Source organism: Equus przewalskii, chromosome 9 (genome assembly GCF_037783145.1).
Source record: "Equus przewalskii isolate Varuska chromosome 9, EquPr2, whole genome shotgun sequence".
Classification (NCBI taxonomy): Eukaryota; Metazoa; Chordata; class Mammalia; order Perissodactyla; family Equidae; genus Equus; species Equus przewalskii.
The window spans coordinates 66,835,212-66,851,558 of NC_091839.1; the positions used below are offsets into that span (position 1 = coordinate 66,835,212).

Here is a 16,347-nt window from a genome sequence, read left to right on the forward strand (position 1 = left end):
GTGCTCAATCATTGGTAGCTAGTATTCCTATGAGTAGCTTGGAGGATCACGGAGCATAATCTATGGTCAAACAATGGAGAGGTCAGGAAAGTTCCTCGGACTCCTTTGGGAACCCCAAGCAGTGATTAAGACAATGGTCTTTTGAGTCAAACTGTCTGGATTCAAACCCTGGTTCTGCCATTTGTGCAGAAGACGAATTCAGAAAAGGTAAGCAAAGCTTTTCGAGCTGCAGTGCCCCAGGTTGTAATGGTGAAAATCATAGCCCCTGCTTCAACTCTGAATGAGATAATGCATGTGCTATGGGCTGAATTATGTCCCCTCTAAAAGATGTTGAAGTCTTAATCCCAAGGACCTGTGAAGGTGACTTTATTTAGTAGTAGGGTCTTTGCAGATGGCCAAGTTAAGATGAGGTCCTTAGGGTGGGCCTTAACCCACTACAACTAGTGTCCTTATGAAAAGAGGAAATTTGGACACAGACAGACAGTCACAAAGGGAGGACACTATGTGAAGTTAAAGGCAGAGATCGGGTTGATGCATCTACAAGCCAAGGAACACCAAAGATTGCCAACAAACCACTGGGGGCTAGGAGAGAGGCATGGAACAGATTCTGTCTCACAGACCTCAGAAGGAACCAACACTGCAAACACCTTGATCTCAGACTCCTAGCCTCCAGAGCCATGAGTCAATAAATTTCTGTTAAGCCAATCAGTTTGTGGTACTTTGTTATGGCAGCTCCAGGAAGCTAATACAGCATGAATGCACTAACCCAGTGGTTGGCATCTAGTGGGCAACATTCAATAAATGTTAAATATTATTGCTGTTGCTGTTGGCTAGTGAGATTTCTCAACTTTTCTAACATTGGTTCCTTTGCATGTTAATATTCCCAGCTGGATTCTCCTGCCTGGTTACTAGAACTTGCATTTTATCGTGATGCTTAAATGTGTGCAGAAAGGAATATACAAAAGCAGATTTCAATCAAGTTGTTCAGATTTTTATAAAATTTAAACACCTTGAGCAGAACATCACTAAATAGAAAGGCCAGTGTATAAAGGATGATTTTATACAAGGTGAGAGTGGAACCAGGTAACATCCATGATTAAATTGCGAGTGCTCTGGCAGGTGTTGGGCCAGTGGCTAGCAGGAGGCAAACCAGTGGTTCTGAGCCGGGGGAACCAGCATCCTGATTTGCTGTTCATGCATCTCCGGGGAGTAGAAGTTCACCTCATGAAGAGTTTGAAGAGCACAAGGCTCCTCAGCAGCTGCTTCATTTTCCACTCGCCCTGTGACAGCACAAAGGAAGCAGTTTTCTTCTCTCATTTCTTGATATGACTGGTCTTGCTCATGACGACCATGCGGAAGTCTTGACAGATCTGGCCTGTGACTTGATTTTGGATCTTGGCATCCAAACTGTCTCTAAAACCCCCTACATGGCGGAGAAGCTCACACAGCTTCTGACTCACAGAAGGTGTTCACTAGTACGTGTTGTAAGAAAAAGTGAACTGCAAAAATGCATATGTATTGGGGCCAGACCAGCAGTGTAGCGGTTAAGTTTGCATGTTCTGCTTCAGTACCCGGGCTTCGCCAGTTCGGATTCTGGGCACCGACCTATATACATCACTCATCAAGCCGTGGCGGCATCCCACATACAAAGTAGAGGAAGACTGGCACAGATGTTAGCTCAGGGACAATCTTCCTCACCAAAAAAGGAAGAAGAATGGTATTTTATAAATAAATAAATAAATATTTGACTAATACTTGATTCCAGGCCTTAAAGATCCTTAGGACCATCTCGCAGGAAAACAGGCTTTAAAAGTTTGAGGCACAAAGTGTTGGTGGTCTCTCTTTCTGGAGAAATTAAAATTACAAGCATTCCTTTCTTCTCGTACATGCTGTGTACCAACAATCCCCAGAAATGAACTGTCTGGAGCATTTTATTTCTTAATTAATCCAGTTTTGCTATTTGGTATAAATAGGATGATGTTCAGGCTGAATGAAAGACAGGAAGGTTTAGGGCATACAATCCAAGGAGGAGTTTCAACTCCCTCCACATCTGCTGCTCTATTTTGCTTTAAATTAGATTTTACAATTAATTTAATTTTTCGTTTGGAGTTGCTCAGCTCTCCCTCATCCCTTTCTCTTTTTTTCCAGCAGTTGGTCCTCCTGTCTGCATCCCCGGTACTTCCCTTGGAGACCAAATGCTACTTTCTACATCATCTGATAATTTTTTTTCCAACTTTTTAAAAAATCACTTAGCTAGACAAGTAATGTTTGAGTAAGAAGACTGTCAATTGACAGGACTAGGTTTATTGATATATAGGAAAGACAAAGATCTCCCCCACTAGGATGTTAGAAATTCCTCTCTGATTCACCTCTCTCCAAAAACACCAGCCTCTTTCAACATGCAAATACTCAGGGTAACACAACAGCACACAACTTGACAAATCTTCACCTTAGTTTCCTCATGTGGAAAACTGAGACACAGCATGGGGCTCGCTATTCCACAGGGCTATTGTTGAGACTCACATTTTCCTGTATTTATTAATACTCAGCTTCCCACCAAGCAAGATTTTTATCTGCTGACCACAGATATCGTATAAGAAGTTAATGGGAACATAAAATGAAGGAATCAGGTACAAGGAAATTACACACAATACTAGAAAATCAAGACTAAGTTAGGAAAAACATATTCAGATGTTGGGGGGTGGGCTGCGCAGTTTCTGTAATTAAGCTTTAAATATGACTGGGAGACTTATGAAAGTTCAAGGGTCAAGGGTCAGTCATATGGTTCTCATGATCAGAGGGGGTAAAGTTTCTAAGAGATGACGTGTGGAACATGAATGTCCTTAGCCCCATCAGCATGTGGCTACAATGAGGTGACATTTTCATTAATCATACACTTTCTCCTAACTTCCGGCCCCATTTGTTGGTCTTAGCCCCTTATCTTGCACTTACTACTCTGCTCCACTTCCCTGCATCTCCATATTTCCTCCAGTCATCCTCACAAACAGCAGCAACAACAAGAGCAACCATCAAGCAAGAACAATTGCCTGTAGGCATCCATTTGTGCAAACAGACCTGGGGGGGGGGGCGTGGTGGGGGGGGCAAGGCGGGGTGGGTGTCACCTGTCTCCCGATAATTATAGGAAACTAGAGTCTGGTTTCCCATTTAGGTTCTTCTATGTAAAGAGCTACGCAAGTGTAGGATTGCATCTGTGTGTCACAAAGAAATTTAGAAGCCATTCAAAAGGTGGAAAGGAGAGCCAGAGACTGAAGACAGGTGTGGCCCCTTCCATGGCTCTGCCTGGGCTCTGGGCTTTTTGTCCTTGTTGTTAAACCAGTGTTTCCTTAGGGTTCCTAACGAACAAAGGTGGCTGTCTTAGTCATCTCCGGCTGCTATAACAGAATACCGTAGACTGGTGGCTTGTAAACAACAAACATTTATTTCTCACAGTTCTGGAGGCTGGGAATTCCAAGATCCAGGTGAAGGCACATCTGGCCTTGGGTGAGGACCCACTTCTTGGTTCATAGACTCCATCTTGCTATGTCCTCATATGGTGGAGGGAACGAGGAAGCTCTCCAGCCCTATTGATAAGGGCACTAATCCCTTTCAGAAGGGCTCCACTCTCATGACGGAATCCTCCCAAAGGCCTCACCTCCTAATACCATCACATAGGTTTCAGGACACAACAACGACATTTTGGGGGGACACAAACCTTCAGTCTCTGGCAGTAGCAGACTCCTCTGCTTAGTAGTAAGGTGGGTATGGACATGGAGAAGTCATATTTTTTTTGTGTTTTCAGTTAAAAATGGACTCTTTTTTTCAGTTGCCTCCTTTGAACACAGTCGAAACCCCTGGAGTGGAACGGATAATGAAACAGTTCGGGAGTCAAGATGAGCCACAAGAAGGAAACCATGAGGAGTTTACTTGCATTCAGCTGAGCACTGTGGTCCCGGCCAAGAGCCCGTCTGTTCTCTCCCTTTCTTTCTTTGCTGATCTCCTCGGCCTGCACCGCATGGCCCCTGTATTAACCCCGTGCTAGGCATCATCATCTTTTATTAACTTGTCTGTCTTTCTTTCTGGATCATTAAGTTGCTTGAGGGGAGGAATTTTTTGTCTTTTATCTCGGTATCACCAATTCCTAGCAGACTCTTAACTCCCAGAAGGCAGGGAATCCATTTTATTTTCTACACCTCCTGCTCACTCTCCGATAAATATTTGTTGCATAAATAAATAAATTGCCAGCAAATTGTAGGCACTTAATAAGTATTTGCTCAATTAATGAATTGTATGTTGAAATTAAATCACATATTTATGCAATCAAGGAGTTAACTATTTTGAGAAATATTTAATATATCCTATGTAAAATGACTATCATCCACTTAAAATCTCTAGTTCTCTCTTCAGGTTTTTCTGATTCTACAAGTAATACATGTTCCTTGCAGAAAGTCTGGAAAACACAGAAGAAAATAAAAATGATACAGAACACTCCCACGTAAAACTAAGAACTATTAATATAGCCCCACTCATACTGTACACACAATTTTTATCCTGTTTTTTACTTAATTATGAATATTAACATCTTTTTTTAATGACTGTGTGATATTTTGACATTGATATGTCTTAATTTTATTTAACTATTTCTCTTACTTCTAATGCAGCTTGGTTTTGATTTTTCACTATTATAAATAATATTGCAGGGAAAACTTTGAATATAAATTTCTGTCTGCATTTCTGATTGTGTGCTTAGCATCAATTTCTAAAAATCTTCTTTTTCTCCCAAGTTGTTCAGGGCAGTATATTCGAACAAAGGCTGGTGCTTTCTGCCTTTCATTGTAAAAGTAAACATGGTTACCAGCTATTAGATTGCCAATTGTTCTTTTTTTAAGATAGTGACCCAATGATTTCTACTATTTTAGCCTTGTGACCACCTCTTGAATTGCATTATCATCTCAGTCGGGCTTACAATGCCCTCCGAAGCACCCCCCAGCCAATCCCTCCAGGGAAGTCTGGGCTCTGTGGACATTTCCGTGATGTTCAAAGAAGAGTTCTGAAAAAGTTGAGATTGATGGGGTCCATTCAGGAGTGTGCTCTTGAGGTGGAAAGGATAAAATGTAAGTGCATTTTTATGATAGCTTTCAGTCATCCTGAACACCTATCGACCTAACCAACCCCCTGAGTTTACTCCCCTTATCACCCTCTGAAGAATACTCCGGATTCTAATACAAACTCAAGGACATGATGATTCTATAAACATGGTGTGTGGCAGTAGATCATCCTTTCTTCTTTCTGCCTGAAATACCTCATTAAAAGAGGAGATGGGGGCCGGCCCGGTGGCGCAGCAGTTACGTGCACACGTTCTGCTTCTCAGCGGCCCGGGGTTCACCAGTTCGGATCCCAGGTGCAGACATGGCACCTCTTGGCAAGCCATGCTGTGGCAGGCGTCCCACATATCAAGTAGAGGAAGATGGGCCTGGATGTTAGCTCAGGGCCAGTCTTCCTCAGCAAAAAGAGGAGGATTGGCAGCAGATGTTAGCTCAGAGCTAATCTTCCTCAAAAAATAAATAAATAAGTAAATAAAAAAGAAGAGATGGGGATATTTCAGGCCACTATATTACAGCAGCAATGCCAGCCTCTACTGTGGGAAGGACAGCTTATCTTAACTGTCCAGAGCTAGTCCTTTCCTGGCTCAGACCTAAGTGGCTACAGGAGAATTTAAACTGGGTTGCATAGAGATTGCTGTGAGGCTAGAGACTAGAGCTGGTCCTGGTCACCAGCTCTGCCCCAGGGAGGCACCTGTGTCAATCCCTCCTGCTGCTGGCGCGTGATCTCCAGCTGCCACTGGGGTGAAGCCTGAGTGGCCTGCCTGGTAAGCCAGAGCTGATGGCACTCAAGACGGTCATGAGGCTCAGAAGCGGGTCAAGAGGGTCAGAATGCCAAGTGCTCACTTCTGCTTTTAGAAATTTTATGGGTTATAGTTCCCTGAGAGATTGGCTGGTCCAGAAGAAAGGAAATCCTCAGAACGTCAGGGGAATTGGAGTCGTGTGTTGGAAAGCTGCATATCCCAGGTATGAAATAGCATGGAGCCAAGGTCAGGGTAGGAAGAGGGGTTGAGGGAGGGTGCAGGGAAGTGTTAACATGCCAAGTTCACAGCCAGCTAGTTCATTCTGCCACTCTGAGATATTTTGTTTTAGAACAAAAGAAACACTTGGTCTGGAACTAGCTGACAGGCAGGAATAAAGAGACGTTTATTAATTAATAGCATGAACTTTAAATAAGTGATATGCACACTTAACTGTAGCCCAAACACTATGGTCTTAAAAAAATCACATGGCCAGCAACCCTTGCCAGTGTATTTTTACAAGGCTGTTAAAAATTGCCAACGCTCTGTGATGTTGAGCCAAATTACTCTGGAATATCATGGTAAGAGCACAACACCACGTTTTTGTGAAAGACTGGAGACACCAGGGGAACAATCCTCATGCCTCATGAATGTGTCAGTGGGAGCCCAGATGCATTGGTGGGAGCAGCCCCTGTGCTGAGGGTCTCACCTCCATGCCTTTGATGGCGTAGAGTTAGGCTGAGTGGGCTCTCTTATTTGACAGGGAAGCCAAGACCTGAGGTTTGTCTTTTGAAACCCTGAGAATGTATCTCACAACCAGAGTTGCGAATTTCTCCCGGCCTAACCTTCGCCTCAGCATGTGTTGCCCTGGAAAGTGCCAGTGATTTCTTCCAAGAGCCGATCTCAGCACTGGCTGGAGCTCAGCGTGCGGGAGCCTAGAGCAGGTCTCCTTGAGATCATCACCCTCAAAGCAGGCCCAGCATCCACCAAATGCTCCCTGCCTCCGCGGCCAGGCCAAGCCGGCTGCCTGCCTTAATAGACAGCCTCCTGGCCAATGCTGCTTCCCCAGACTCCCAGTGGGGCTTCCTTCCTGCCTTACTGAAGCTCCTCTTAATTCCCTGACAGTTAGCCACGTTGCATAAGTAGTCAGCTGCGGTTCAGTCTGTACTTCAGCATCAGGACATTCAGAGGCCTGAGAGTCTGGCTCACATTTGACTGGTAACCAAACCAGATCAGAGCTGGGAGGCTGCTGAGTGGGCAGATGAGCTCCTTACATCTGGCTTTTTCCAGAGGTTCTCCGCAGTGCTGGCTCTCACCTTGCGCAGCGCATGATCTCCACAGCGCCGGTGGAGAGGGGCAGACAGCTGTGGGGCGAAGGCGTTGAAAGTTCCTGGGGTACAGCCACTACACGGATCATCAACAGAAGCGTGTAACACTTGCCACAGGGCATGGAGGAAGTGTGCCACAACTATTAACTGAATGAAGAAATCAGGGATTTCAACCATGGATCACATTGTGAAAGAGGGAGAGAGGAAACACATTTTATCCTAGGAAGTGTAGCTCACTAGTTCTTTTCCTGGCAGCAACCACCTTCCCCACCCCAACCTCCAGCCTCTGAATGAAGGACCATATGGAACGTGTGAGGGGCACAGGTTTATCTTCTCCTTGCCTCCTCTGCAGTTCTTCTGCCATCAAGACGAAGCCAGAATGACTGACTTGGGAAGAAAGAGGGCCTGAGCTGAGGGAAGTCCTTGCCAGATGCAAAAAGGAGAGGAGACTGCTCCTTCCTTCGTGGATGTGTATAAAAATGAGAGGGGATGTGCAGTGGAGGGCAAGGGGTCAGCTGTGAGCGTCCTGGCATCGACCGTCTGTTGTGGTGAGGTGAGGTGTTGGCAACAGCCTGAGGGGTAGATTCTGTCAAGCAGTAATGGATACTGGAGCCCCTCCTCACTGTCCCTGTCCCCCCACCCAACCCAGTTCTCCATCATGAACGTTTCCCGGGCCACTGTGGTTGGAACCTAGAAATGCAAAATAAAAGAACAAAAATGGATGGTGCCAAAACAGTGCAGTCTGTGCTTGCCATCTGTGAGCTTTCAGTGATTTTGCTTCCAACCTCCCCTCCAGAGGCGGCTGACATTATTTTCATATGTAGAGCTTCCCAGATCCTGGCAGCCTTCTTTGGCTGCCAGAAATAGAGTATCAGGGTCGAGAAGCTTCCCCAGAGATCCGATCCACTCAAGGAGAAGGTTCTCTGTGGCTGCCCACTCCCCGGGACCTGGGCAGCGTTCGTTCCTGGTGATGAACTGAGCGTGTGAGGCGCTGTGTGGAGGAGGCCCCGCGTGGGATGGGAAGCTGAGGGGCCAGTGCAGCTGCACTTTCATCATCGCATCAGCCCAGCACAGGAAACCTTCAATGACCCCGTATTTCTTAATGGGGAATTCGAAAAGTTTTTTCCTTGCTTTCAACACCCTACTTACTTTGGCTCCAGCCTGCTTATGCAACTTGTTTTGTACTCGTGCTCCATATCCCATCCTCGGTCTGGGTGCCCTGTTGGTCTTATTCTTTGTTTTTTTTTAAAGATTTTATTTTTTTCCTTTTTCTCCCCAAAGCCCCCCGGTACATAGTTGTATATTCTTCGTTGTGGGTCCTTCTAGTTGTGGCATGTGGGACGCTGCCTCAGTGTGGTTTGATGAGCAGTGCCATGTCCGTGCCCAGGATTCGAACCAATGAAACAGTGGGCCGCATGCAGCGGAGTGCGCAAACTTAACCACTTGGCCATGGGGCCAGCCCCTGGTCTTATTCTTAAATTCTTCATCTTCCATAGAATCTTCCAGGTCTCCTGGCTCTCTTCCTTTCCGATCTCTGGTGGTGCTTATCACACATGAATTATGCATGCTCTCCCAAAGATCACTCTGGTCTCTTGTGTCCATTTTGTCTCCCCCAACTCATTTAAAAATGCATTAAGATCAGAGTCACAGCCTAATTCTGCTCTTTGAGGCCCCATCTTAGTAAGCACGGACAAGGGAGGAGCTTTCCCTGGGGTTCTCCTACCTGGCACCCAATGCTTTTAGCTGTGATCTGCTGTGGAACAGGAAGGGGCAGCTAGTTCTTGGAAGGGGAAGAGGAGTGGGGCAGCTGCTGGCTGACAACTAGGATGAACAATTCCTGGAACTCATTTCCATATAAGTGGACAGGTCCTGGGTTGGCCATTAGAGCTCCTGCTCTTTCCTGTCATTCCTTATGTCTTTTCTCCCTCCAGGCTGTAAGGTCAGGGCTGAAGCCACAGCCCCTGGACCTGCTGGGAAGGAATCCACACCACTTCACTGTAGTGGGCTCCTCCCTGGGTGAGAGGTTCTGTGTGAAGGGAAGAGGCGTTTGCCACAAGGAACGGTACTTTTGGAAGGCTTGGGGCTGCAGCAGCTGCCCATCCACACACCTGCCCCTGTGAGGTGGGAAGGGAAGGTTTCTCTCTCTTCCTGTCAGCACTTCCCTTCCTCTCACTGGCCATAAGAGGAGTGGGGGAAGTTGCAGCTAGCATCTTCCGCCCTCAAGGAGTGCCAGAGAGGGGCAGCCCTTCTGATTCCTTGGCGCTAAGCATTCCTCTACTGGGAAGACCCCCGCCTGCTCGCTGTCCCTTCTCCAGTGTGCCCCTCTCATTCCCAAGAACCTTCTGGGCCCCATCCATGTCGCTCCTCAAAGAAGGAAGTGAGGAACCGCTGGTTGTACGTAATGGCACACAACCAGGGGGACCCACATGACACTGAGCAGCAGGATAAGACCCCACCCCCAGTTTAGGGCCTGGTCAAGCAGAGGCGTAAGAGTCAGGGAGCGGAGTCAAGGCAGGAGAAGGGGAACCCCATAGTGAACTAAAGTTCCTCCGTCTCGGATTCTCTTCCTTGACCTTGGGTCTCTAGGTCATACAGTCTCCACGCACTGCCAGGCGGACTGTGGCGGCCCTAAGCTTGGACTGCTGGCTAAGGGGTGGGAGAGGAGGGTGGTGAAAAGGTTCAAATTTTTTGGGAAAAAATCCTTATTTTAAAATGTTTGCTCTTGTGTTGTCGATCATAGCCCCCATTTCCCAGACCAATTTTGGGCTCATTTGCACTAGTTATACCAGCTGAGGTGAAGGAGGTGGAAGGAAAACCCTCTGATCTCTCTTTGGTTTTTGGGGAGGAAGTTTCGCCCTGAGCTAGCATCTGTTGCCAATCTTTCTCTTTTTTGGCTTGAGCAAGATTAGCCCTGAGCTAACACCTGTGCGAGTCTTCCTCTATTTGTACGTGGGTCACCGCCTCAGTGTGGTTGATGAGTCCTGGGTCTGCGCCATGCCTGGGATCTGAACCCATGAACCCGGGCCACAGAAGTGAGCTCCCTGGACTTAACCACTAGGCCACGGGTCCTGCCCACCCTCTGATCTCTATGGAGACTCTGCTTGGTGCTGTGCTGAGCTCTTCACACCTATTATCACGTTCTCACAGCCCCTCCATGAAGGCGTTCTTACATACATCGTACCCCGAGGAAAAAGCCCTGAGAGGAGGGGCTTCCTCCTGACAGTGGTCCCCATGCCTGACTTCACAGTCTTCTCCTCTCACTCATGCCCCCCACTCCACTCATGCCCCCCCACTCCATCTCCTGGTTGTTCCTCGACCTTCTATGCCCCATCCCCATGCCCGCTCGTATCTTAAGTCCTTTGCTCTAGCCAGTCGCTCTGCCCGGAAGACTCTTCCCCTGGGTAACCCAAGTAACTCCTCGGTTAATTCTTCATATGCTTCTTGCCTTTGCTCCAATCTCCTATTCTCCTTGAGGTCCACCCTGACCTCCTGATCCTCAAACCACATCATGTACAGCATATACCATCCCCAGCACTCTTGATTCTCTTACCCTGTTCTGCTTTTCAATTTTCCTATGGTTCTCATCTTCTAGCATTTATATAATTTCATTATTTATGAAGTTTATTGTCTTCTGCTAGAATGTAAGCTGCCAAGACCAGGGATCTTGGTCTGTTTGTCCACTGCTGTCTCCAAAGCACCTGGAATAGTGACTGGCACGTGGTAGGCACTCAATCAACAGCCAAGGAGTCAACAGAATGAAAGGTCCCCTTGCTTTGATCTAGCAAGAGTCAGAGCTGGATTTGAACTCCAAGCTGGTCATCTTGCTTTCCCACCTCAGAAGCCACGGCCCATCCTGGTGGAGAGCACATTACTGGCTGCTCAAGAGATGCCTGTTAATTAGCTTTCCCCATCAGACTGCTCCCACATAGCAGGGATACCAGAGTTATGTCTGCAAACACGGGGCCTTGCCTTGTTTTTCCTGGGTGACAGCTTTGCTGGCATCCTGCATGTCCCGATGAGGTGGCATGCTCCTGGTCACAGGGCACCAAGCTCTATGGTCCTTAGAAGTGTCCTGAATGAGTCGTCTCTGAAAAGAGCACAAGCTGTTGGGCCCACGCTGAGCGCTCAAGACACAGGCTTGAGAGCTCTCCAAGTCAGACACCTGTCAAATCCAGAATTGGCTCCTGGCCTTGCTCGAAGGATTTGCTGTCTAGGAAATGAGGGAGGGAAACAGCTGGGGCTTGTGAGGCATGAGCTGGAAGGGCCGGGGCAGCACAGAGTCTGAGAGGATGGGGCGAGAAGGTGGCAGAGCTGTGCACCAGGCATTACCTGGATGGCTGCTCTCTGGGCAGAAATGCCACTGAGCCCCTCAAGGCTGGGTTGCTTGCAGTGGTCTTGCCATTTTTGTTTTTAATTAAGGTCTCAGGATGGAATTACTTTACTGGGAAAAAATTCTGTAATATGAAGGCAGAATTGGGCCAACTTGGGTCCACTGGCTTTAAGGCTGCAAACATTTCATGGCTTGTCTCTTAATTGGTTTCCTCAGAACAGATACCCTTGTGAACTCCCATTCATCTGAACCTTGCACTTGTTACGCTTGTGCTTCTGGTTTTCTGTTTGGTTTCTCTTGTTTTTGTTCCTGTTATGAGCTGACCTTGTTTATATTGGCTTTATGGAAAATTTTCATCCTAATCTCAACAGCTGGGTAGTAGAAAGTTACACCCTGTATGGATTCTGGGTGAAAGGGAACATTCATTTTTATTCTCATACTTACTGGCTCACTGTTAGTGTTTCTAGGATAGCCTTGGAATTAATGTCTTAATGAACACTCCAACTGCTCGGAATACCATTCTGGAACATATTAACCCAGTCAGAGAACAGCCAGTTAGGCTGGTATTTGGTCAACAACAAGCATTTCTTCCCCACAAAATAGAGTAATGGGATTAATTTAGCATTTCCTAGCTGTGGCATCTATTTCAACATAAATCTCTATATAGAGATCGATTGCACACATAACTATAAAACAGAGTATTTGGGGAAATATTATGATGAGGAAAATCAGAACACAAGCACAAATCAGGCCTTGGCTGATGACATACAGGAAACCAATGCATGTTCTTGGGAACAGCACTTAGAAAATGAACTTAATGAAAATAAATTACCTCTATATGATTTCCCATTGCAAGAATCTGATATCTGCAGATAATCTTAGTACTCAGAATAAGCCTGCTGTTGTTTTAGTTAATTCTGGGTGATTCAGTTTTGTTCCCAATGGCTATACATCTTCTCCTCTTGAGTTGCTTTATAATAGAACATCTCAAAGTATGTCTCAGGATTCAGATTGTCACTCTGATCACCTAACATAAATAAAACAAATCTTTTAAACAGCACCCTGGTGACTTGAGAGAATATACATAGCTTCCCAAGGAGTATCGCTTCCCAGGATGCAGTTTGCCCCTGGCCCCAGATTGCCTGGTCTAGCAGAAAACACACAGGTGTCACATACAATAGCAACTTCTTTTTTCACATATGCATCTCTTTCTTGGTATTCTAGTAAAAGCTCTCAAATGAATAAAAGAGACTCACCTTCTTCACCACACGTCAGCTGGGATCACAGAAGAAAAATGAGTAATTTCAGCAGAATTCTCTGGATCCAAATATCACAATGAACCTACATTTGGAGAGCGGGTAAGTTCACTGAACCCACTATATTTACTTGTTAACTGTAGCACCCATCTAAAACATTGGTTTCCAATCTTTCTCACGTCACAGACTCTCCTCCTCCCTCTTAGAGAATCTGATTAAAGTTTTAGATCTTTCTCCCCGAAAAATATCCACACACTCAAGGCCCCATCCATGGACCCCCCAGGTCAACCACCGCTTATCTGACACCATGCCAGGAATTTCTTGTGTTTCTGTTCTCTGTTGTGCTTTCTAGAAATGGGCCAAAATTTACTGTTTACATTGAAGCATGTATACACTTGAATGACATTTTCTCTATTAGAATGATTAAGTGAAATAATGTATGTAAAGATATATCAGAAAAAGCCAAATGTGAGAATGCTGACATTATTATTATTTGTAAAGGCCATTAAAAAATTCAGCGCTAAATCTGTTGGTTGATATTGCAGCAAATAATTTGCTGTATGGAATCTGCTCTAAAACATGACCTTTACATTCTCATATTCCAAAATGCCTTTTTTTTCTTAATTCATTCTAATGATTAATTTTAAAAACCACAGCATGCTCATTCTCCAATCTTTGTGGGATGGGTACTTTTGGGTGCATACTATACGTAAGGCCCTTTGCATCCTTGAACAAACCACTGCTCCACAGTATTCTGATGGGCTTGTACCTTACTGTAACTCCAACAAAGGTCTTGCCAAAAGCAATTAAATTCTGACCTCAATTAGTAATTTTGTTAATTACATTTTAAGTAAGCCAATTACTTGTTTGTTTAACTGATTTCTTGTTATAAACTGATCACAGACCATTAACGTTCATTAATATGCCAAATTAGATTTCACATCCCCTGCATCATATACTGGAAATAACCACCAGTCAATATTTTGCTAGGATCGATTTTAAAGGATGCCTGTCACAAACTCTCATGTGTAACTCTGGAAGTAGATAACTACTCAAGAACAATTTATGAGCTTGCTAATTCTCTTTTTTTCCCTGTGCCTTTAGACGTAATATACAGCTCTGACATGGAGAGCCCTCAGGAGTGTTGCCTAAATGAAATTCTTAGAGTTGGGAGGAAAATAACTTATGAAAGGGATAACTTTGTTCCAGCATATGGTTTATGGATAATGAAACTTTTGCTTCCTTTTGGGGAGGAGGAGTAGGGAATGGGCAGAGCTGGGAATTGGAGAAACAGACATCTGTCTGAGAGAAGAGTAGGAAAAGAAACAGCATTTCATTTCCCATTTTGAAAAATAGCATCTTAGCTCAGTAGAATCAAATCTGAATTAGTGCAGTCATGCAAAATCTTTAATAAAGAAAGATCTCTCAATAAACACACATTTGTTGAATGCCTGAAAGAGTGGGCACCATCTACTGATATGGATTGAACTCAGAAGGAAAAAGAACAAATATTATATTCATACTGTCAGTCTATTTGGGCTGCTATAACAGAATGCCATAATCTAGATGGTTTATAAACAAGAAACACTTATTTCTCAGTTCTGGAGGCTGAGAGATCCAAAATCAAGGCGCTGCAAGATTCAGTATCTTATGTGGCCCGATTCCTGGTTCATAGTCTTTTTGCTGTGTCTTCATGTGGTGGAAGGGATGAGGAAGCTCACTGGCGTCTCTTTTATAAAGGCGCTAATCCCATTCATGAGGGCTCCAACCTCACGACCTAATCACCTAGCAAAGGCCCCACCTCCAAATACAATCACACTGGGGATTAGGTTTCAACATATGAATTTGGGGGGGGGGGGACACAAACATTCAGTAAATAGCATATACTAATCTATTAGATGCTTATTATATACTGTGAGCTAGAGTCAAGTCTGAATAGGCATCATCATAATATTTTTCCACAAAAAGAAGAACATAACATACATATTGTTTTCCAGCCAATCAATTTTTGGACTGCAAACTTTTTCCAATTTGTCACCTAGTATTGGAAATTTATTTTAGCCAATCTCCTAAATTGGATATTTTGGTTGTTTCAACTTTTACAGATAACACAGAGTAGCGACAACTAGCTGAAAGTAAATTAGCAAAGATGAGAAAAGCTCCACTCCCAATTCTGAAAAAAAGACCTAAAAATGCTTAAATCCTGGACCCAAAAAGTGTTGCAAAACCACCCCATTCTGCAACAAAATGATCAAAGTTGGCAACAGTGACTGGGGATATAATTTTTGACCAAATTGTAGTGTGGACCAGACTTATATTTGTCCAATTTATAAAGTTAAATTGCTTTCGACAGGTTGTTTTGGTCTAAATCACCAGTAGAGAGAGAGAGACTAGCAACGAACAATTGCAACATAATTAAGAGGTATACCCATTTAGGCTTATCCGAGGTGCTAACAGGATAAAGAGGAAGACAGGGAGAGGTTCCGAGGTGACTTTGAACCGGGCCGGAAGAATAGGCATCTAAACCCAGTGAGGAATGCAGAACAAAATACTCTAAAATGTCTTTTCATTAAGTATTTTCTTTTTTTACATCACAGGATTCCACGCTGGTGAGTACTATTAAACTAATAGAGTCAGTGTCTTAAAAAAATCTGTTCTCTCTCTTGCGTGATCATTTAGCTTTCATCATTTTTATGCTCCACTAAGTAGGATGTAAAACTAGGCTGATGCATTTGGGTTGGCAGATAAAGGCTTAGGAAAGTGCTACTGTCAGTCATGCGAAAATTTGGAGTTAAGATCAATTGTGATCCAAAGCAGGGTGGCCAGAGCTTAGTCACTGACATCTCAAACAATCATTTTGATGGCCAGGTCTTCTGCAGGTTTTATCTTAGGCCTATCTGTCCTTCTATTCTCTGAGAACAAGTGCTTCATGAACTCACAGAGTTCCTTCTCCAAAGTTTATTCTTGGACTGAAAGCACTTGCTAAACCTTTTGGAACTTTCACAGGTGGGCAAATGCGGCTTCTCACTAGCAAGTTCATTTCTGAGACAGGAAGGCTCAAAAATATGTCCCATATTTTTGCTGTGTAGCTGCAGGAGAGGTCGTACGTCATTGCAGTCAAGGCTCTCAATCTGTTAGCTTCTAGCAGCTGGTAGTCTTAAGGCTTGTTTTTTCAATGAAGGTCTCTCAAGCTAAGCAGAGGTTCCAAATGGTGAGTCTAGCTATAGCTGCTTTTGTAGACATGTACCTGTTTCCTCTCATGTCTGTTCCCTGAACTTGCTCAGCTTGGCTCTGCATCTCAGGGAGCTACATTTCCCATAATCCCTTGCCCTGTTTTCCTGGTAGTCTTGACCAATGGGAGGCATGGGTAGAGGACTGGAAGCTAGCAGAAAGGGTGAAGCCAGGGTGTTTCTCCCATTCATTGTGCCTCCAGTGGTGTCTCTAGCAGTTGCTGAATCATCTTCAGGATTCCGGTTCCTGTTGGACTATTCCTTCCCTCTGCGATCGCAGTTCCTGCTGGTAAGTCCTCCATTCTAGATCTAGCACGAGCTCTGACCATTTCTTTTCTCCGGTCACATCACCTCCACCTGTGTC

General features: G+C 44.9%; 1 protein-coding gene across 1 annotated transcript in view; it reads left to right on the forward strand.

The window, feature by feature from the left end:
- LOC139085399 (bridging integrator 2-like) overlaps positions 1-5,248 on the forward strand; it is a 71,756-nt gene extending 66,508 nt beyond the window's left edge. Inside the window, exon 4 of the mRNA XM_070632452.1 lies at positions 3,824-5,248. The gene's annotated coding sequence lies outside the window, so the exon portion shown is untranslated. The remainder of the gene's footprint in view (positions 1-3,823) is intronic.
- Positions 5,249-16,347: the final 11,099 nt, after the last annotated feature.